Source organism: Panthera tigris, chromosome C2 (genome assembly GCF_018350195.1).
Source record: "Panthera tigris isolate Pti1 chromosome C2, P.tigris_Pti1_mat1.1, whole genome shotgun sequence".
NCBI lineage: Eukaryota > Metazoa > Chordata > Mammalia > Carnivora > Felidae > Panthera > Panthera tigris.
In genome coordinates, this window is record NC_056668.1 from 94,294,501 (window position 1) to 94,313,817 (window position 19,317).

The 19,317-nt window shown below is 37.9% G+C and overlaps 1 long non-coding RNA gene across 1 annotated transcript in view; it reads right to left on the bottom strand.

Moving 5' to 3' along the window:
* The window catches only part of LOC122230586, a 39,298-nt gene that overhangs the window by 4,031 nt on the left and 15,950 nt on the right, over positions 1-19,317 (bottom strand). Inside the window, exon 2 of the long non-coding RNA XR_006207576.1 lies at positions 6,570-6,638. This is a non-coding gene — a long non-coding RNA (uncharacterized LOC122230586). The remainder of the gene's footprint in view (positions 1-6,569; positions 6,639-19,317) is intronic.

The window sequence follows — 19,317 nt, forward strand, 5'->3', positions numbered from 1 at the left end:
TCTCTCCCACTCTAACCTCTTTTTTTTTTTTTTTCCTTCCCCTCCCCCATGGGTTTCTGTTACGTTTCTCGGGATCCACATAAGAGTGAAACCATATGGTATCTGTCTTTCTCTGTATGGCTTATTTCACTTAGCATCACACTCTCCAGTTCCATCCACGTTGCTACAAAAGGCCATATTTCATTTTTTCTCATTGCCACGTAGTATTCCATTGTGTATATAAACCACAATTTCCTTATCCATTCATCAGTTGATGGACATTTAGGCTCTTTCCATAATTTGGCTATTGTTGAGAGTGCTGCTATAAACATTGGGGTACAAGTGCCCCTATGCATCAGTACTCCTGTATGCCTTGGGTAAATTCCTAGCAGTGCTATTGCTGGGCCATAGGGTAGGTCTATTTTTAATTTTCTGAGGAACCTCCACACTGCTTTCCAGAGCGGCTGCACCAATTTGCATTCCCACCAACAGTGCAAGAGGGTTCCCGTTTCTCCACATCCTCTCCAGCATCTAGAGGCTCCTGATTTCTTCATTTTGGCCACTCTGACTGGCGTGAGGTGATATCTGAGTGTGGTTTTGATTTGTATTTCCCTGATAAGGAGCGACGTTGAACATCTTTTCATGTGCCTGTTGGCCATCCGGATGTCTTCTTTAGAGAAGTGTCTATTCATGTTTTCTGCCCATTTCTTCTCTGGGTTATTTGTTTTTCGGGTGTGGAGTTTGGTGAGCTCTTTATAGATTTTGGATACTAGCCCTTTGTCCGATATGTCATTTGCAAATATCTTTTCCCATTCCGTTGGTTGCCTTTTAGTTTTGTTGGTTGTTTCCTTTGCTGTGCAGAAGCTTTTTATCTTCATAAGGTCCCAGTAATTCACTTTTGCTTTTAACTCCCTTGCCTTTGGGGATGTGTCGAGTAAGAGATTGCTACGGCTGAGGTCAGAGAGGTCTTTTCCTGCTTTCTCCTCTAAGGTTTTGATGGTTTCCTGTCTCACATTCAGGTCCTTTATCCATTTTGAGTTTACTTTTGTGAATGGTGTCAGAAAGTGGTCTAGTTTCAACCTTCTGCATGTTGCTGTCCAGTTCTCCCAGCACCATTTGTTAAAGAGACTGTCTTTTTTCCATTGGATGTTCTTTCCTGCTTTGTCAAAGATGAGTTGGCCATACGTTTGTGGGTCTAGTTCTGGGGTTTCTATTCTATTCCATTGGTCTATGTGTCTGTTTTTATGCCAATACCATGCTGTCTTGATGATGACAGCTTTGTAGTAGAGGCTAAAGTCTGGGATTGTGATGCCTCCTGCTTTGGTCTTCTTCTTCAAAATTACTTTGGCTATTCGGGGCCTTTTGTGGTTCCATATGAATTTTAGGATTGCTTGTTCTAGTTTCGAGAAGAATGCTGTGCAATTTTGATTGGGATTGCATTGAATGTGTAGATAGCTTTGGGTAGTGTTGACATTTTGACAATATGTATTCTTCCAATCCATGAGCAGGGAATGTCTTTCCATTTCTTTAAATCTTCTTCAATTACCTTCATAAGCTTTCTACAGTTTTCAGCATACAGATCTTTTACATCTTTGGTTAGATTTATTCCTAGGTATTTTATGCTTCTTGGTGCAATTGTGAATGGGATCAGTTTCTTTATTTGTCTTTCTGTTGCTTCATTGTTAGTGTATAAGAATGCAACTGATTTCTGTACATTGATTTTGTATCCTGCAACTTTGCTGAATTCATGTATCAGTTCTAGCAGACTTTTGGTGGAGTCTATCGGATTTTCCATGTATAATATCATGTCATCTGCAAAAAGCGAAAGCTTGACTTCATCTTTGCCAATTTTGATGCCTTTGATTTCCTTTTGTTGTCTGATTGCTGAAGCTAGAACTTCCAGCACTATGTTAAACAACAGCGGTGAGAGTGGGCATCCCTGTCGTGTTCCTGATCTCAGGGAAAAAGCTCTCAGTTTTTCCCCGTTGAGGATGATGTTAGCTGTGGGCTTTTCATAAATGGCTTTTATGATCTTTAAGTATGTTCCTTCTATCCTGACTTTCTCAAGGGTTTTTATTAAGAAAGGGTGCTGGATTTTGTCAAAGGCCTTTTCTGCATCGATTGACAGGATCATATGGTTCTTCTCTTTTTTTTTGTTAATGTGATGTATCACGTTGATTGATTTGCGAATGTTGAACCAGCCCAGCATCCCAGGAATGAATCCCACTTGATCATGGTGAATAATTCTTTTTATATGCCGTTGAATTCGATTTGCTAGTATCTTATTGAGAATTTTTGCATCCATATTCATCAGGGATATTGGCCTGTAGTTCTCTTTTTTTACTGGGTCTCTGTCTGGTTTAGGAATCAAAGTAATACTGGCTTCATAGAATGAGTCTGGAAGTTTTCCTTCCCTTTCTATTTCTTGGAATAGCTTGAGAAGGATAGGTATTATCTCCACTTTAAACGTCTGGTAGAACTCCCCTGGGAAGCCATCTGGTCCTGGACTCTTATTTGTTGGGAGATTTTTGATAACCGATTCAATTTCTTCGCTGGTTATGGGTCTGTTCAAGCTTTCTATTTCCTCCTGATTGAGTTTTGGAAGAGTGTGGGTGTTTAGGAATTTGTCCATTTCTTCCAGGTTGTCCAATTTGTTGGCATATAATTTTTCATAGTATTCCCTGATAATTGTTTGTATCTCTGAGGGATTGGTTGTAATAATTCCATTTTCGTTCATGATTTTATCTATTTGGGTCATCTCCCTTTTCTTTTTGAGAAGCCTGGCTAGAGGTTTGTCAATTTTGTTTATTTTTTCAAAGAACCAACTCTTGGTTTCGTTGATCTGCTCTACCGTTTTTTTAGATTCTATATTGTTTATTTCTGCTCTGATCTTTATTATTTCTCTTCTTCTGCTGGGTTTAGGCTGCCTTTGCTGTTCTGCTTCTATTTCCTTTAGGTGTGCTGTTAGATTTTGTATTTGGGATTTTTCTTGTTTCTTGAGATAGGCCTGGATTGCAATGTATTTTCCTCTCAGGACTGCCTTCGCTGCATCCCAAAGCGTTTGGATTGTTGTATTTTCATTTTTGTTTGTTTCCATATATTTTTTAATTTCTTCTCTAATTGCCTGGTTGACCCACTCATTCGTTAGTAGGGTGTTCTTTAACCTCCATGCTTTTGGAGGTTTTCCAGACTTTTTCCTGTGGTTGATTTCAAGCTTCATAGCATTGTGGTCTGAAAGTATGCATGGTATAATTTCAATTCTTGTAAACTTATGAAGGGCTGTTTTGTGACCCAGTATATGATCTATCTTGGAGAATGTTCCATGTGCACTCGAGAAGAAAGTATATTCTGTTGCTTTGGGATGCAGAGTTCTAAATATATCTGTCAAGTCCATCTGATCCAATGTATCATTCAGGGCCCTTGTTTCTTTATTGACTGTGTGCCTAGATGATCTATCCATTTCTGTAAGTGGGGTGTTAAAGTCCCCTGCAATGACCACATTCTTATCAATAAGGTTGCTTATGTTTATGAGTAATTGTTTTATATATTTGGGGGCTCCGGTATTCGGCGCATAGACATTTATAATTGTTAGCTCTTCCTGATGGATAGACCCTGTAATTATTATATAATGCCCTTCTTCATCTCTTGTTACAGCCTTTAATTTAAAGTCTGGGTTGTCTGATATAAGTATGGCTACTCCAGCTTTCTTTTGGCTTCCAGTAGCATGATAAATAGTTCTCCATCCCCTCACTCTCAATCTAAAGGTGTCCTCAGATCTAAAATGAGTCTCTTGTAGACAGCAAATAGATGGGTCTTGTTTTTCTATCCATTCTGATACCCTATGTCTTTTGGTTGGCGCATTTAATCCATTTACATTCAGTGTTATTATAGAAAGATACGGGTTTAGAGTCATTGTGATGTCTGTATGTTTTATGCTTGTAGTGATGTCTCTGGTACTTTGTCTCACAGGGTCCCCCTTAGGATCTCTTGTAGGGCTGGTTTAGTGGTGACAAATTCCTTCAGTTTTTGTTTGTTTGGGAAGACCTTTATCTCTCCTTCTATTCTAAATGACAGACCTGCTGGATAAAGGATTCTCGGCTGCATATTTTTCCTGTTTAGCACACTGAAGATATCGTGCCAATCCTTTCTGGCCTGCCAAGTTTCAAAAGAGAGATCAGTCACGAGTCTTACAGGTCTCCCTTTATATGTGAGGGCATGTTTATCCCTTGCTGCTTTCAGAATTTTCTCTTTATCCTTGTATTTTGCCAGTTTCACTATGATATGTTGTGCAGAAGATCGATTCAAGTTACGTCTGAAGGGAGTTCTCTGTGCCTCTTGGATTTCAATGCCTTTTTCCTTCCCCAGGTCAGGGAAGTTCTCAGCTATAATTTCTTCAAGTACCCCTTCAGCACCTTTCCTTCTCTCTTCCTCCTCTGGAATATCAATTATGCGTAGATTATTTCTCTTTTGTGCATCACTTAGTTCTCTAATTTTCCCCTCATACTCCTGGATTTTTTTTATCTCTCTTTCTCTCAGCTTCCTCTTTTTCCATAACTTTATCTTCTAGTTCACCTATTCTCTCCTCTGCCTCTTCAATCCGAGCCGTCGTCGTTTCCATTTTGTTTTGCATTTCGTTTAAAGCGCTTTTCAGCTCCTCGTGACTGTTCCTTAGTCCCTTGATCTCTGTAGCAAGAGATTCTCTGCTGTCCTCTATACTGTTTTCAAGCCCAGCGATTAATTTTATGACTATTATTCTAAATTCACTTTCTGTTATATTATTTAAATCCCTTTTGATCAGTTCATTAGCTGTTGTTATTTCCTGGAGATTCTTCTGAGGGGAATTCTTCCGTTTGGTCATTTTGGATAGTCCCTGGAGTGGTGGGGACCTGCAGGGCACTTCCCCTGTGCTGTGGTGTATAACTGGAGTTGGTGGGCGGGGCCGCAGTCAGACCTGATGTCTGCCCCCAGCCCACCGCTGGGGCCGCAGTCAGACTGGTGTGTGCCTTCTCTTCCCCTCTCCTAGGGGCGCGATTCACTGTGGGGTGGCGTGGCCCGTCTGGGCTACTTGCACACTGCCAGGCTTGTGGTGCTGGGGATCTGGCGTATTAGCTGGGGTGGGTAGGCAAGGTGCACGGGGGCAGGAGGGGCAGGCTTAGCTCGCTTCTTCTTAGGTGATCCATTTCAGGAGGGGCCCTGTGGCAGCGAGGGAGTCAGATCCGCTGCCGGAGGTTTGGCTCCGTAGGAGCACAGAGTTGGATGTTTGCGCGGAGCGAGCAAGTTCCCTGGCAGGAACTGGTTCCCTTTGGGATTTTGGCTGGGGGATGGGCGGGGGAGATGGCGCTGGCGAGCGCCTTTGTTCTCCACCAAACTGAGCTCTGTCGTCCGGGGGCTCAGCAGCTCTCCCTCCCTTTGTCCTCCAGCCTTCCCGCTTTCTGAGCAGAGCTGTTAACTTATGACCTCCCAGACGCTAAGTCGCGCTTGCTGTCGGAACACAGTCCGTCAGGCCCCTCTGCTTTTGCCTGCCAGACTCGGGGGCTCTGCTTGGCTGGCGAGCTGCCCCTCTGCCCTGGCTCCCTCCCGCCAGTCCGTGGAGCGCGCACCGCCTCGCCGCCCTTCCTACCCTCTTCCGTGGGCCTCTCGTCTGCGCTTGGCTTCGGAGACTCCTTTCTGCTAATCCTCTGGCGGTTTTCTGGGTTATTTAGGCTGGTATAGGTGGAATCTAAGTGATCAGCAGGACGCGCGGTGAGCCCAGCGTCCTCCTACGCCACCATCTTTCCAGAAAATAATAATTTTTTAAAAAGGTAGCCAAGGTACCTTTCAACAGGTGAATGGATAAGCCAACTGTGGTATTTTCACACAATGGAATATCTCTCAATGACAAAAATAAGTAAACTACCAACCATTTAAAAGACATGGATAAGCCTTAGATGCATATTGCTAGGTGAAATAATCCAGTCTGAAAATGATTCCCATTACATGACCTTTTGGAATAGGCAAAACTACACAACCAGCAAAAGATCAGTTGTTGCCAGGGATTTGGGGGAGGAGGGAGAGTTCAATAGTTCAAGGCAAGCAATATATTTAGGGCTGTGAAACTATTCTGTATGATACTATAATGGTGAATACATGAAATTATACATTTACTAAAACCCATACAGCTTCACAGCACTGAGTGAAACAATGTATGCAATTAAAAGACATCATTTAGGAGGTTGGGGGATTCAGGAAGGAATGCAGATGAGACAAGAGACTCTAACTGTATTACAATGTATAAAACCACTTCCTTTCTCTGTTAGCAAGGAAATAAATATCACAAGTGTATAGGAATATAAGTTAATGATTGAATAGGGAAATGAAGGAAGGAAAAGAGACAAATATCCCTTACAGAAGAATTCTAATTTATTTACGTAGATGATCTGCCATGAAGGAGCATAACTTCCCACTGTGCATTAAGTGATTATCTTCCAAAGAGTACAGTATGGAAGGGGAGAGGGGAGAGTAACTTTATAGAGGAGAAATCTGACAATACTATCTCAGCCATATGAGCAAGGTCAATATCAACAGTGATAAACCATATTCATAATATGTACCTTTGATATGATGTGAAGAAAATAGCAATTTACCTCTGGGGTCTTCATCTCCAAACCCATATCCCCAGTCTAATCATGAGGAAAAAATTAGACAGATTCCATTAGAGGGATATCCTGCAAACGCTTGACCAGTACTCTTCAAAACTGTAAAATTCATCAAAATAAAGGAAGTCTAAGATTCACAGCCAAGAGGAGCCCAAGGAGACATGACAAGTAAATGCAATGTAGTATCCTGGGTAGGATTCTGGAACAGCAATATACATTAAGTAAAAAACAAAAACAAAAACAAAAACAAAAAACTAAGGAAATCTGAGTCTTCTATTGACTTTAGTTAACTGTAATACAAAAATACTGGTCCATTAAATTGTAACAAATATGCAATACCAATATAAGATGTTAATAATAGGGGAAACTGGGTGAGGAGTATATGGAAACTCTCTGTACCATATTCTCAATTTTCTGTAAATCAAAAACTTATGTAAAAAAGAAAGTGTATTAAAAGTATATGGCAGGGGCGTCTGGGTAATTCAGTGGGTTAAGCAGCCGACTCAGCTCAGGTCATGATCTCATGGTTCTTGAGTTGGAGTCCGCATGGGTCTCTGCTGTCAGCACAGAGCCCACTTCAGATCCTCTGTCTCCCTCTCTTTCTGCCCCTTCCCTGATCTCACTGTCCTCTCAAAAATAAATTTTAAAAATCTTAAAAACTGGTTGATCTTTTCAAAGAACTAAATTAAAAAAAAAAAAGGTATATGGCAGACATATTCCTATTAATGAAAGGAATCCTACTTAATGATAAATAATACTTAATGATAAATAAAAACAATAAAAAAGCAAAGACTTGAATAGATACTTCACAAAGGAAAATATATGAATGCCCAGTAAGTGCATGAGTAGTTAATATCACTAGTCATTAGGGAAATGCAAAAGTAAAACTACAATGAAAAGCCACTATTGACCCACTAGATTAACTAAAATTTAAAACACTGAAAAGACCAAATGTTGGTCAGGATGTGTGACTCCCATCCATTGTTGGTGGTATTATAAAATGGCACAACCACTTTGGGAAATATTTGACAATTTCTCATTAAATAGAGCAATTCCAAGTTTAGATATTTATCCCTCAAAATAAAATCTCATGTCTACAAAAAGGGCTTGTACATGAAAATAAATGTATAGCACCTTCACTCATAACAGCTAAAAACTGGAAATAATCTGTATGTCCATCATTGTTTATTAGATAAATAAACTGTGTTGTATTCATAAAACACTACTAGGTAATAAAATGGAACAAACTATTGATAACCACAGTGGTATGGATGACTGAAAGAAGCCAGGACATGATGCTAAATGGAAAAAGCCAGATACAAAATAATTCGTACTGTAATGTACTTTATATGATGTTCCAGAATAGGCAAAAACAATCTATGGTAGAAAAAAATCAGAAAAATTATTTACTCTTGGAGAGGGGTGGTATATAGCCTGGGAAGGGACATGTGAGCACTTATCTGGGTGATGCAAAGGTTCTATATGTGGGCAATTGTGGATTACCTGCATACATGCATTTATCAAAAGTCATCATGTTATAAAGTGAAGATATGTGTATTTCAATATGTAAATTTACTGAAATAAAAAACTCTGAAGGGGAAAAAAACTCTTAAGAAATAACTGGATTGTGAACTGGTAATTTTAATAAATTGAATAATTATTTTTAAAACTCTTGAATAATTTTTGTGATTAAAAAACTATCAACAAAGACATTATAAAAAATTCAAGATTAGATAATTTTGGCAAGAGATTTTGCCAAGAAAGGGAGGACAGAAATATAATGTTAGAGTCAGATGTGGAATCCAGGCAAAGTTTTTTATTTTACCTATTTATATTAAACTTTTTATTTTGAGTGAATTTTTAAATGTATAGAAATCATGATGATAGAAATGTTTCCATATACCCTTAACCTAATGTTATATATCATAGAATCACTGTACATTTATATAAACTAACAAATTTATGTTAGTACAATATTATTACTAAAGTAGAAATTTTCTTTAACTTTTCCAATTGATTTTCTTTTTTTGTTCCAAGATCCGATTTTGGGCACTACACCATTCTATTTTATTCGTCTCCTCCAATATGTGACAGTTTCTCAGTGTTTTCTTGTTTTTCATGACTTTGATAGTTTTGAAGAACACTGCTCAAGGTATTTTGTAGAATGTTCTTCAATATGAGTTTATGTGACGTTTTTTGTTCTGCATTTTCTTAGATCCTGTATTCATAGTTTTGGCATCCATTGATCATAGGGCCAAACTAACAGCCAGAGTTCTTTGCATCTCCTTTGTGATCCAGCATTCACAGGTACATGAAAATCATATTACAAACCCTCACCAGTTCTGGTCCATACTCTCGATAACCTCCTTTATCTAACTATCACATACCAAGCCAATATTTCCCCTGCTTTAAATCACCCAGGGCCAGGAACCAGACCACACCCGTAGCTGAGAGCCTGTTGATATTATTTGAAGTAGTCATTCCTAAGCGGTTTCTCCTGTCCTGTCTTGCCTGTTCCATTGAAAATACAATAAAGTTTTAGGCCATATGTTGCCCTTGCTCCTACTTCTGTCTCTTGATCAAAACTGGTGCTTTCCCATGTAGTCCTGTATGGCATGGCATAGCCCCTTCTCTTGGGAATTATAAGTAATAAATTCTTTCAGTCACATTAGCCTCTCCATGTCATCACTCAGTTACCTCCATAAATTTAAATCCCACATGTACATTTTAATACATTTTCTCATTATTAGACCAGGGCTATGAATTAGGGGGAAGAATACTGTAGAAGTAAAATGCTCTTATCATATCATTTTAGGGGCACATGATACCAACATTACTTATTACTGGTTATATTAACCTTGACTCCTTGGTTAAGGTAATGCCTGTCAGGTTTGTCTGCTGTAAAGTTAATGTTTTTCCCCTTCTATATTCTTTTTTTAAAATTTTTAAAAAATGTTTATTTATTTTTGAGAGAAACAGAGAGAGAGAGACCATGAGTAAGGGAGGGGTAGGGAGAGAGGAGACAGAGTCTGAAGCAGGCTTCAGGCTTCGTGCTATTAGCATAGAGCCAGACACGGGGCTCCAACCCACAAACCGTGAGATCATGACCTGAGCCTAGGTCAGATGCTCAACCGACTGAGCCACCCAGGTGCCCCAATACTTTCTCTATTCTGTTCAATAGAAGCAAATCACTAAATCTAGCATACAAGAAGTAGAATTACGTTCCACCTTTTGGTGGGAGAAATATCAAAGATTTTTTGGACGTATGTTAAAAGCACCACAATTATTAATAAACATGTTGGGGTAGATATTTCAAGGCTATGCACATACCCTATTTCTCCTTAAAGTTTTGCCCCCAAATTATAGTGCTTATTTTTATTGTGGTATTCTAATGGTGAATTTCTATTTCCCTTATCTTTCTGCATTTATTACTTGAAATTCTTTTCTAAAGATTTGTCCCTTCTCTCTTTCTCTTCCTCTTTCTCTCTGTTTTCCTTATTTATTTGCATGAATATGAATTCATGGACAATTTATTTTACTCACAGATGTATAATCAACACTATTATTATTTTGTTGTTTAAATTGTTCCAGCGTTGGCCATTGGGAGCCTGTGTCCTTTTGACATGCCCCCATCTCCCCATCCTCATCTTTTTTTATTTTTTTTTTTAATTTTAATTTTTTTTAATTAAAAAAAATTTAATGTTTATTTGTGAGAGAGAGAGAGACAGAGTGTGAGCAGGGGAGGGGCAGAGAGAAGGAGACACAGAATCCAAAGCAGGTTCCAGGCTCTAAGCTGTCAGCACAGAGCCCGATGTGGGGCTCAAACTCACAAATCATGAGATCATGACCTAAGCTAAAGTTGGATGTTTAACCAATTGAGCCACCCAGGTGCATTGCTATTAGGCACACTTGCTGCTTTTCAGCTCTCTGTAGACAAAACTAGAACATAAATGTATGTATACTAACCCATGCATACACATTGCATTGGTGGTCCTCATGACCACTTTCAGGTTCAGTGTTTTGCTAGAAGGACTCACAGGCCTCTGAAATCATTATATTCATGGTTTATTACATAAAAAAAAATACAAATAAAAATTATCAAAGGGAAAAAGCACATTGGATGAAGTCTGGAGGAATTCAAATGCTCATTTCCAAGAGACTTCTCCCAATGGAATTTTACAGGATGCACTTGATTCCTCCAGCATTTAATTGTAACTGCATGTTCAAACTGTTGTCTACTAGGGAAGATTGCTTAAGCCTGGGAATCCAGAGTTTCTATTGGGAATTAGTCACATAAACACACAGTGAATGCAGTTTCTGAAGTTCCCTATGCCCAGAAGGAAAGAAAATACTCACTATAAGTCATACTGTTTGCACAAATTATCTAAACAAATTGGTATAGGGGTTCAGGGCTTCTTTCACTTAGAAATGTAGCTGCATGAATCAGTACTTCGTTCCTTTTTATTGCTGAGTGGAATTTCATTTTCAGGATATACCATAGTTTGTTTATCACCTTTTGAAGGATGTCATCTAGGTTTTGTTGATTAATATAAAACTGCTATGCACATTTGTGTACAAGAACATAAGTTTTCAATTCTCTTGGGTAAGTATCTAGGAATGGGATTGTGGGGGGTCATTTGTTTGAAAAGAAACGCCAAAATGTTTTACAAAGTGGCTGTACAATTTTGTATGTACACCAGCAGTGAATGAGACTTCCAGTTCCATTCTCAACAGCATTTAGAATTGTAAGATATTTTGATGTTAGCCATTCTATTATGTGTTTAGTAGTAGTTCATTGTAAATTTAGTTTGCGTTTCCCTAATAATCAATGATGTTAAGTGCCTTTTCATATACTTATTTGCATGTGAAGTGTCTGCTCAGATCTATTGCCTACATTTTTATTCAGTTTTTTGTTTTCTTATTGTTGTATTTTAAGAACTCTATATAGAATTCTGGGAAGTTGGAAGGGTAGAAAGCACCAGGAATCTCTTTCTCTACCTAGACCACAATTGCTTTGGAGGAATCTGTCTGATGTAACTATTTTAGAACGCTGGAGTCTATTGAAGGATTGCAACTTCTGAAGAAAGGCTCAGACAGTAAATTTCATTTAATTTATGTCAATTTCAGCTTAGCACAGTAGTAGCTACCCATCCACCCATCCCCAGATCCATTGCAGGCAGCTGTGCACATGTTCCAGGAGCAGCTTGCATGCAGTTTGTGGAAGCCATGGTGGACAAAAAAGACCCTGTCACCTCCAGCATTACAGATCTATCCTCTGATACAGGTTGGAGCTTCTGATCTCAGAGGTGGGGGCAAAGAGTTGGGTGGCCTTTGTTATTTTACCTCCTTTATAGTTGCAAACCCTTCCTCCTCCAGTCAAAGTGACTTCCACAGGATTTAAAGGCCTCCTGTCTTCATTTTTCTCTTATTCCTCTTTTGGGAACCAAACATTAGAAATGAATATTCAAAAGCAATTGCATAAAAGGGGGAGATTAGAAAGTCACCATACATGCCCATGGATAGGCTTAAGCTCAGATAAAATCTGTGATCTTTAGCACAGACTTTGCCTACAATAAAAAAACAAAAACAAAACCCCCCAGCAAATTATAGGGGTAGGGAGAGAATCTAACTTCTAGACTTATCACAGTTTTGGATTCAAGTTCGCAGCTGTCAACAGCAACAACAACAACAAAATCACAAGGCATATAAAGAAACAGGAAAATATGGTTCCTTCAAAGGAAAATAAAGCATCAGAAACTGTCCCAGATGGCAGATCTGTTAGACAAAAACTTTAAAGCAACTGTTTTAAAGATCCTTAAAGAATGAAAGGAATATGTGGAGACAGTCAAGAAAATGATGTATGAAAATAAAATATCAATAAAGAGATAAAAAATCTAAAAAGAAACCAAAAAGAAGATTTCGAGCTGAAAAGTACAATACTGAAATGAAAAATTTGCAAGAGAGAATGAGGGTCGTATTTGAGTAGGCAGAAGAAACAATCAGTGAGCTTGAAGATAGAATGATGGAAATTATCAAGTGTGAGGAACAGAAAGAAAAAAATTTTGAAAAGTGAATAGACCCTAAAGGACTTGTGAGCACCATCAAGTGGACTAACATCCATGTTCTGGGAGTTCCAGGAAGAAAAGAGAAAGAAAGGAACAGAGAGATTCTTTGAAGAAATGATGGCTGAAAACTTTGCAAATTTGATGAAAGATGTGAATATAAACATCTAAGAAGCTCAGCTAACTCCAAGTAAGTTGAACTCGAAGAGATCCACAGTGAGATACATTATAACCAAACTTTCAAAAGACAAAGACAGAGAATCTTTAAAGTAGCCAGAGAGAAATGTTGAAAGCAGTCAGAGAGAAGTGACATGTCAGATCCAAGAGCTCCTCATTGAAATTATCAGTAGATTTATCATCAGATACTTTGGAGGCCATGCCAGAAGGCATGATATATTCAACGTGCTAAAAGAAAACAAAAAACCCTATCAATTATGAATTTATATCTGCAAAACTGTCCTTCAAAAGTGAGGAGAAATTAAGACATCACCAGGCAAACAAAAACTGAGGGAATTTGCTACCATTAGGCCTGCCTTGTAATAAATGCTAAAGGGAATCCTGCAAGTTGAAATGAAAGGGCACTAGATAGTAACTTGAAGCCATATGAAGAAATAGAGATCTCACTAAAGATAATCACCTGGGAAATTATAAAAACTAGTATTATTGTAACAATGGTTTGTAACACTTTGTTTTCTATGATTGAAGAGACTAATACATTTTAAAAATAGCAGTTTAAAAGCTAGTATTATTACAACTTTAGTTTGTAACTCCATATGTTTTTCTATGTAATTTAAGAGATTAATGCATTTATTTATTTATTTATTTATTTTTGAGATTAATGCATTTAAAGAATTAGTAGATTATGGTTGGGGGCATACAGTGTATAAAGATATTTTTTTGTGACATCAACCACTGAAAAAGTTGTGGATGGAGTTGTAAAAGAGCAGAGTTTTTGTATGTTATTGAATGTAAAACTGAAAAATTTTCCTCTTAGATTAGGAATAAGGCAAAGATGTCCACTTTAACCACTTCTATTCAAGTACTAGGGGTCTAGCCAGAGCAATTAGATAAGAAAAATAAGTAAAAGACATCCCTGTTGGACAGGAAGAAGTAAAATTATTTATCTTTACAGATGATAGGATCCCATATGTAGAAACTCCTGAATGGTCCACAAAAGTGTTAGAACTAACAATGCTGGGAAAACTGTATATCCACATGCAAAAGAATGAACTGGACCCTTACCTAACACCATATACAAAAATTAACTCAAAATGGATCAAGAAAACAAATGTGAGAAATAAAACTACAAAACTTTTAGAAGAAAACAGAACAAAAATCATGACATTGGATCTGGCAATGATTTTTTTAGATATGACACCAAGAAAAAATAGGCAATTTAGACTATATGAATGAAAGTTTAAAATTTTTATTAAAAAAGTCAATACACAGCTTGTATAGTTAGTACCTTTTATATGAAGAGGTCAGTGTTAATACTATGTAGACTGAGAAAAGTTAAGGATAGATGTTGAAATCTCTATAGTGACCATTAAAAAATTAACAGAAAGCTGTATAACTAAAAGGCAACAGATAAATTAAAATGAAAATTTTAAAGTAGTTCATTCAAAAACAGGCAAAAGGAGGAACCGAGGAACTAAAAACAGAGAGCACAGGCAGAAAGCAAAATAATGGAGTGGAATGCTTAAACCATATCAATGATAACATTTAATAATTATAATAAGACACCTAGAAATACTCTGACTAAATGTAGAGATTTTCAAAATGGATAAAAAAGGAGGACCTGACTATATGTTATTTCCAAGAGAGGACATAAATAACATGTTGCATGTCATATATATTTATAAATGAATATCATACACACACACATGCACACACACAGTGTTTTTGAAAGTAAAAATAGAAAAAGACACATGATGCAATAGGTGAACAAAAAACTGGAGTTCTATATTAGTATTGATAAAGTAAACTCAAGGAAAAGTATTACTCTGAGATAGTACTGCAATAAAAAAAGATATGTTATAAAAGAAGTAATTCATCAGGAAACATAATAATCACAATTGTGTATGTGTGTAACAACAGAACTTCAAATCATGAAATAACAATTGATGGAATTAAATGGAAAAATAGACAACTCCTTAATTATAGTTGGAGATTTTAACACATTTCTGTCAGTAATTGATAGAATTTTTTAAATCAGGAAAGACATAGAAGATCTGAATAACTCTATTAACCACATTTACCTAACTGACATTAAGTGGAACAATACACAACAACTGGAGAATACACATCCTTTTCCAGTGGACATTGCTAAGTTTACCAGGATAGAATGTATGCTGGTCCATAAAACAAGTCAATAAGTCTCCAAGCATTGAAATTTCACAGAATATACTTTCTGACGAGAAAGCAAGTATATTAAAGGCCACTAACAAGATATACAGAGTAATCCAATTACTTTGAAATTAAATAACACATTTTGAAATAAGCTGTGGGTCAAGGAAAAAATTTCAAGGGAAATTAGAAAACATTTCAAAGTAAATGTTAGTGAAGACGAAAAATATCAAAAATTGTGGGATGCAGATAAAGATACTTAGAGGGAAATTTGCAGTCTTAAAGGCTTATTTTAGAAAACAAGAAAGGTCTAAAAAAATAAATAAACAAAGGTCTAAAATCAGTAACCTAAGGTTCTGTCTTAAGAAGCCAGAGACAGAAGAGCAAAGTAAAACCAAACTAAGTAGAAGAAAAGAAGAACTAAAGACTGAAGTAGAAATCAATGAAATAGAAAACATAAAGACAATATAGAAATTTCATAAAGCCTCAGTTTGTTCTTAGAAAAGATCAACAAAGTTGATAGACACCTATCTAGACAGATTAAAAAAAAAAAGAGACCAAAATCACCAATAGGAGTAATCACTACAGACTCTAAAGAAATTAAAAGGCTAATTAGAGAATTAAAAAAAATTTTTTTTAAGTTTGGTTATTTATTTATTTATTTATTTATTTATTTATTTATTGAGAGGAAATGAGCATGAGCAGGGGATGGACAGAAAGAGAGGGAGACAGAGGATCCTAAACAGGCTTTTAGCTATCAGCGCAGAGGTAAACAAGGGGCTTGATCTCATGAATGGTAAAATCATGACCTGAGCCAAAATCAAGAGGCAGATGTTTAACCGACTGAGTCACCCAGACACCCCAGAGAAAGTTTTCAACAACTTTAAAGCAATGCATTTGACAGCTTGGAGAAAACAGACTAATTCTTTGAAAGATAAAACTTACACAAATTGACACATGATTAAATCTATTAAAGAAATAGAATTATTAAAAACCTTCCCACAATAAAAAGTGAAAGCCCAGATGGTTTTATTATTTAATTTTCTCAAGCATTTAAGAAAAGATATAAAACTAATCCTAACAAACAAACTCCTTCAAAAATAATGGAGTGACTACTTTCCAATTTATTTTATGAGGTCAGCACAACCTAATACAATACCTAACAAAGACCTTACAAAAAAAGAAAATTACAGCTCTATATCCCCAATAATCATAGCAAAAATATCCATAATAAACAATTAGTGAGTCAAATCCAACAATACATAAAAAAGATAATACATTGTGACAAGTTAGTTTTATTCTAGGAATAAAAGGTTGGTTTATATTTGAAAATCAATGAAAGAAAGCATATTAACAGAAAAATGGGAAAACTATATTATTATTTCAATAGATACAGCAAAAACATTTGGTAAACTTCATTCATTACTAGTAAACACTCTCAGAAACTAGAAATAGAAGGGAACTTGCTCACTCTGATAAATGGAATATAAGAAAATGGCATATATGAAAAAATAACAGTACTGCTTAATGGTGAAATATTGAATGCTTTCCCAAAAATTAAGAACTAGGCAAGAATACTCATTCTCATTACTTTATATTCACTCTCTCTAAGGTCGTAGCCATTTCAGTAGGGCAATAAAAAGCAGTAAAAAGCATTAAAGATCAGAAGAGAAAGCCTGTTATTTTGTTGTTGTTGTTGTTTTCGGCAGATGACATGATTGTTTATATAGAAAATCTCAAGGAATTTATAAGATAACTATTAGCAAAATTTCAGGATACAAAGTTAATATACAAAAATCAATTGTATTTTTGTATATTATCTTAAACTACTGGAAAATAAAATAAAAAGTTAATTTCACTCACAATAGGATAAAAAAGTTAAAATACTTAGTAATAAATTTAATAAAAGACATGCAAGTTATTTTCATTGAAAACTATGAAACATTGCTGAGAAAAAAGGATGACATTATATGAAAATATATACCATGTTCATGGATTAGAAGACTCAATATTGTTAAAATGTCAATTCTTCCCAAACTGATTATAGATTCAACACAATCCTAGTAACAGTTCCACTATGCTTTTGGTAGAAATTGACAAACTTTTTCTAAAATTCACTTGGAAATGAAAAGGATCTAGAATATCCAAAACATCTCAAAAAAAGAACAAAGTTAAAAGACCTAACTACTTAAGTTCAATACTACTATGAAGCTATGGTAATCCAACTGTATGGTATTGGCATAAGAATTGACATGTAAATCAGAGGACTGAATAGAGAGAATTAGGCTCACACTTATAAGCTATTTGATTTTCGACAAAGATGCCAAAGTCATCTGATAGGTAAAGGAAAACATTTTAACAAATAATTTTGGGAAGATGGTGGCGTAAGAGGACGCTGGACTCACCGAGCATCCTGCTGATCACTTAGATTCCACCTACACCTGCCTAAATAACCCAGAAAACCGCCAGAGGATTAGCAGAAAGGAGTCTCCGGAGCCAAGCGCAGACGAGAGGCCCACGGAAGAGGGTAGGAAGGGCGGCGAGGCGGTGCGCGCTCCACGGACTGGCGGGAGGGAGCCGAGGCGGAGGGGCGGCTCCCCGGCCAAGCAGAGCCCCCGAGTCTGGCAGGCAAAAGCAGAGGGGCCTGACGGACTGTGTTCCGACAGCAAGCGCGACTTAGCGTCTGGGAGGTCATAAGTTAACAGCTCTGCTCAGAAAGCGGGAAGGCTGGAGGACAAAGGGAGGGAGAGCTGCTGAGCCCCCGGACGACAGAGCTCAGTTTGGTGGAGAACAAAGGCGCTCGCCAGCGCCATCTCCCCCGCCCATCCCCCAGCCAAAATCCCAAAGGGAACCAGTTCCTGCCAGGGAACTTGCTCGCTCCGCGCAAACATCCAACTCTGTGCTCCTACGGAGCCAAACCTCCGGCAGCGGATCTGACTCCCTCGCTGCCACAGGGCCCCTCCTGAAATGGATCACCTAAGAAGAAGCGAGCTAAGCCTGCCCCTCCTGCCCCCGTGCACCTTGCCTACCCACCCCAGCTAATACGCCAGATCCCCAGCACCACAAGCCTGGCAGTGTGCAAGTAGCCCAGACGGGCCACGCCACCCCACAGTGAATCGCGCCCCTAGGAGAGGGGAAGAGAAGGCACACACCAGTCTGACTGCGGCCCCAGCGGTGGGCTGGGGGCAGACATCAGGTCTGACTGCGGCCCCGCCCACCAACTCCAGTTATACACCACAGCACAGGGGAAGTGCCCTGCAGGTCCCCACCACTCCAGGGACTATCCAAAATGACCAAACGGAAGAATTCCCCTCAGAAGAATCTCCAGGAAATAACAACAGCTAATGAACTGATCAAAAGGGATTTAAATAATATAACAGAAAGTGAATTTAGAATAATAGTCATAAAATTAATCGCTGGGCTTGAAAACAGTATAGAGGACAGCAGAGAATCTCTTGCTACAGAGATCAAGGGACTAAGGAACAGTCACGAGGAGCTGAAAAGCGCTTTAAACGAAATGCAAAACAAAATGGAAACGACGACGGCTCGGATTGAAGAGGCAGAGGAGAGAATAGGTGAACTAGAAGATAAAGTTATGGAAAAAGAGGAAGCTGAGAGAAAGAGAGATAAAAAAAATCCAGGAGTATGAGGGGAAAATTAGAGAACTAAGTGATGCACAAAAGAGAAATAATCTACGCATAATTGATATTCCAGAGGAGGAAGAGAGAAGGAAAGGTGCTGAAGGGGTACTTGAAGAAATTATAGCTGAGAACTTCCCTGACCTGGGGAAGGAAAAAGGCATTGAAATCCAAGAGGCACAGAGAACTCCCTTCAGACGTAACTTGAATCGATCTTCTGCACAACATATCATAGTGAAACTGGCAAAATACAAGGATAAAGAGAAAATTCTGAAAGCAGCAAGGGATAAACATGCCCTCACATATAAAGGGAGACCTGTAAGACTCGTGACTGATCTCTCTTTTGAAACTTGGCAGGCCAGAAAGGATTGGCACGATATCTTCAGTGTGCTAAACAGGAAAAATATGCAGCCGAGAATCCTTTATCCAGCAGGTCTGTCATTTAGAATAGAAGGAGAGATAAAGGTCTTCCCAAACAAACAAAAACTGAAGGAATTTGTCACCACTAAACCAGCCCTACAAGAGATCCTAAGGGGGACCCTGTGAGACAAAGTACCAGAGACATCACTACAAGCATAAAACATACAGACATCACAATGACTCTAAACCCGTATCTTTCTATAATAACACTGAATGTAAATGGATTAAATGCGCCAA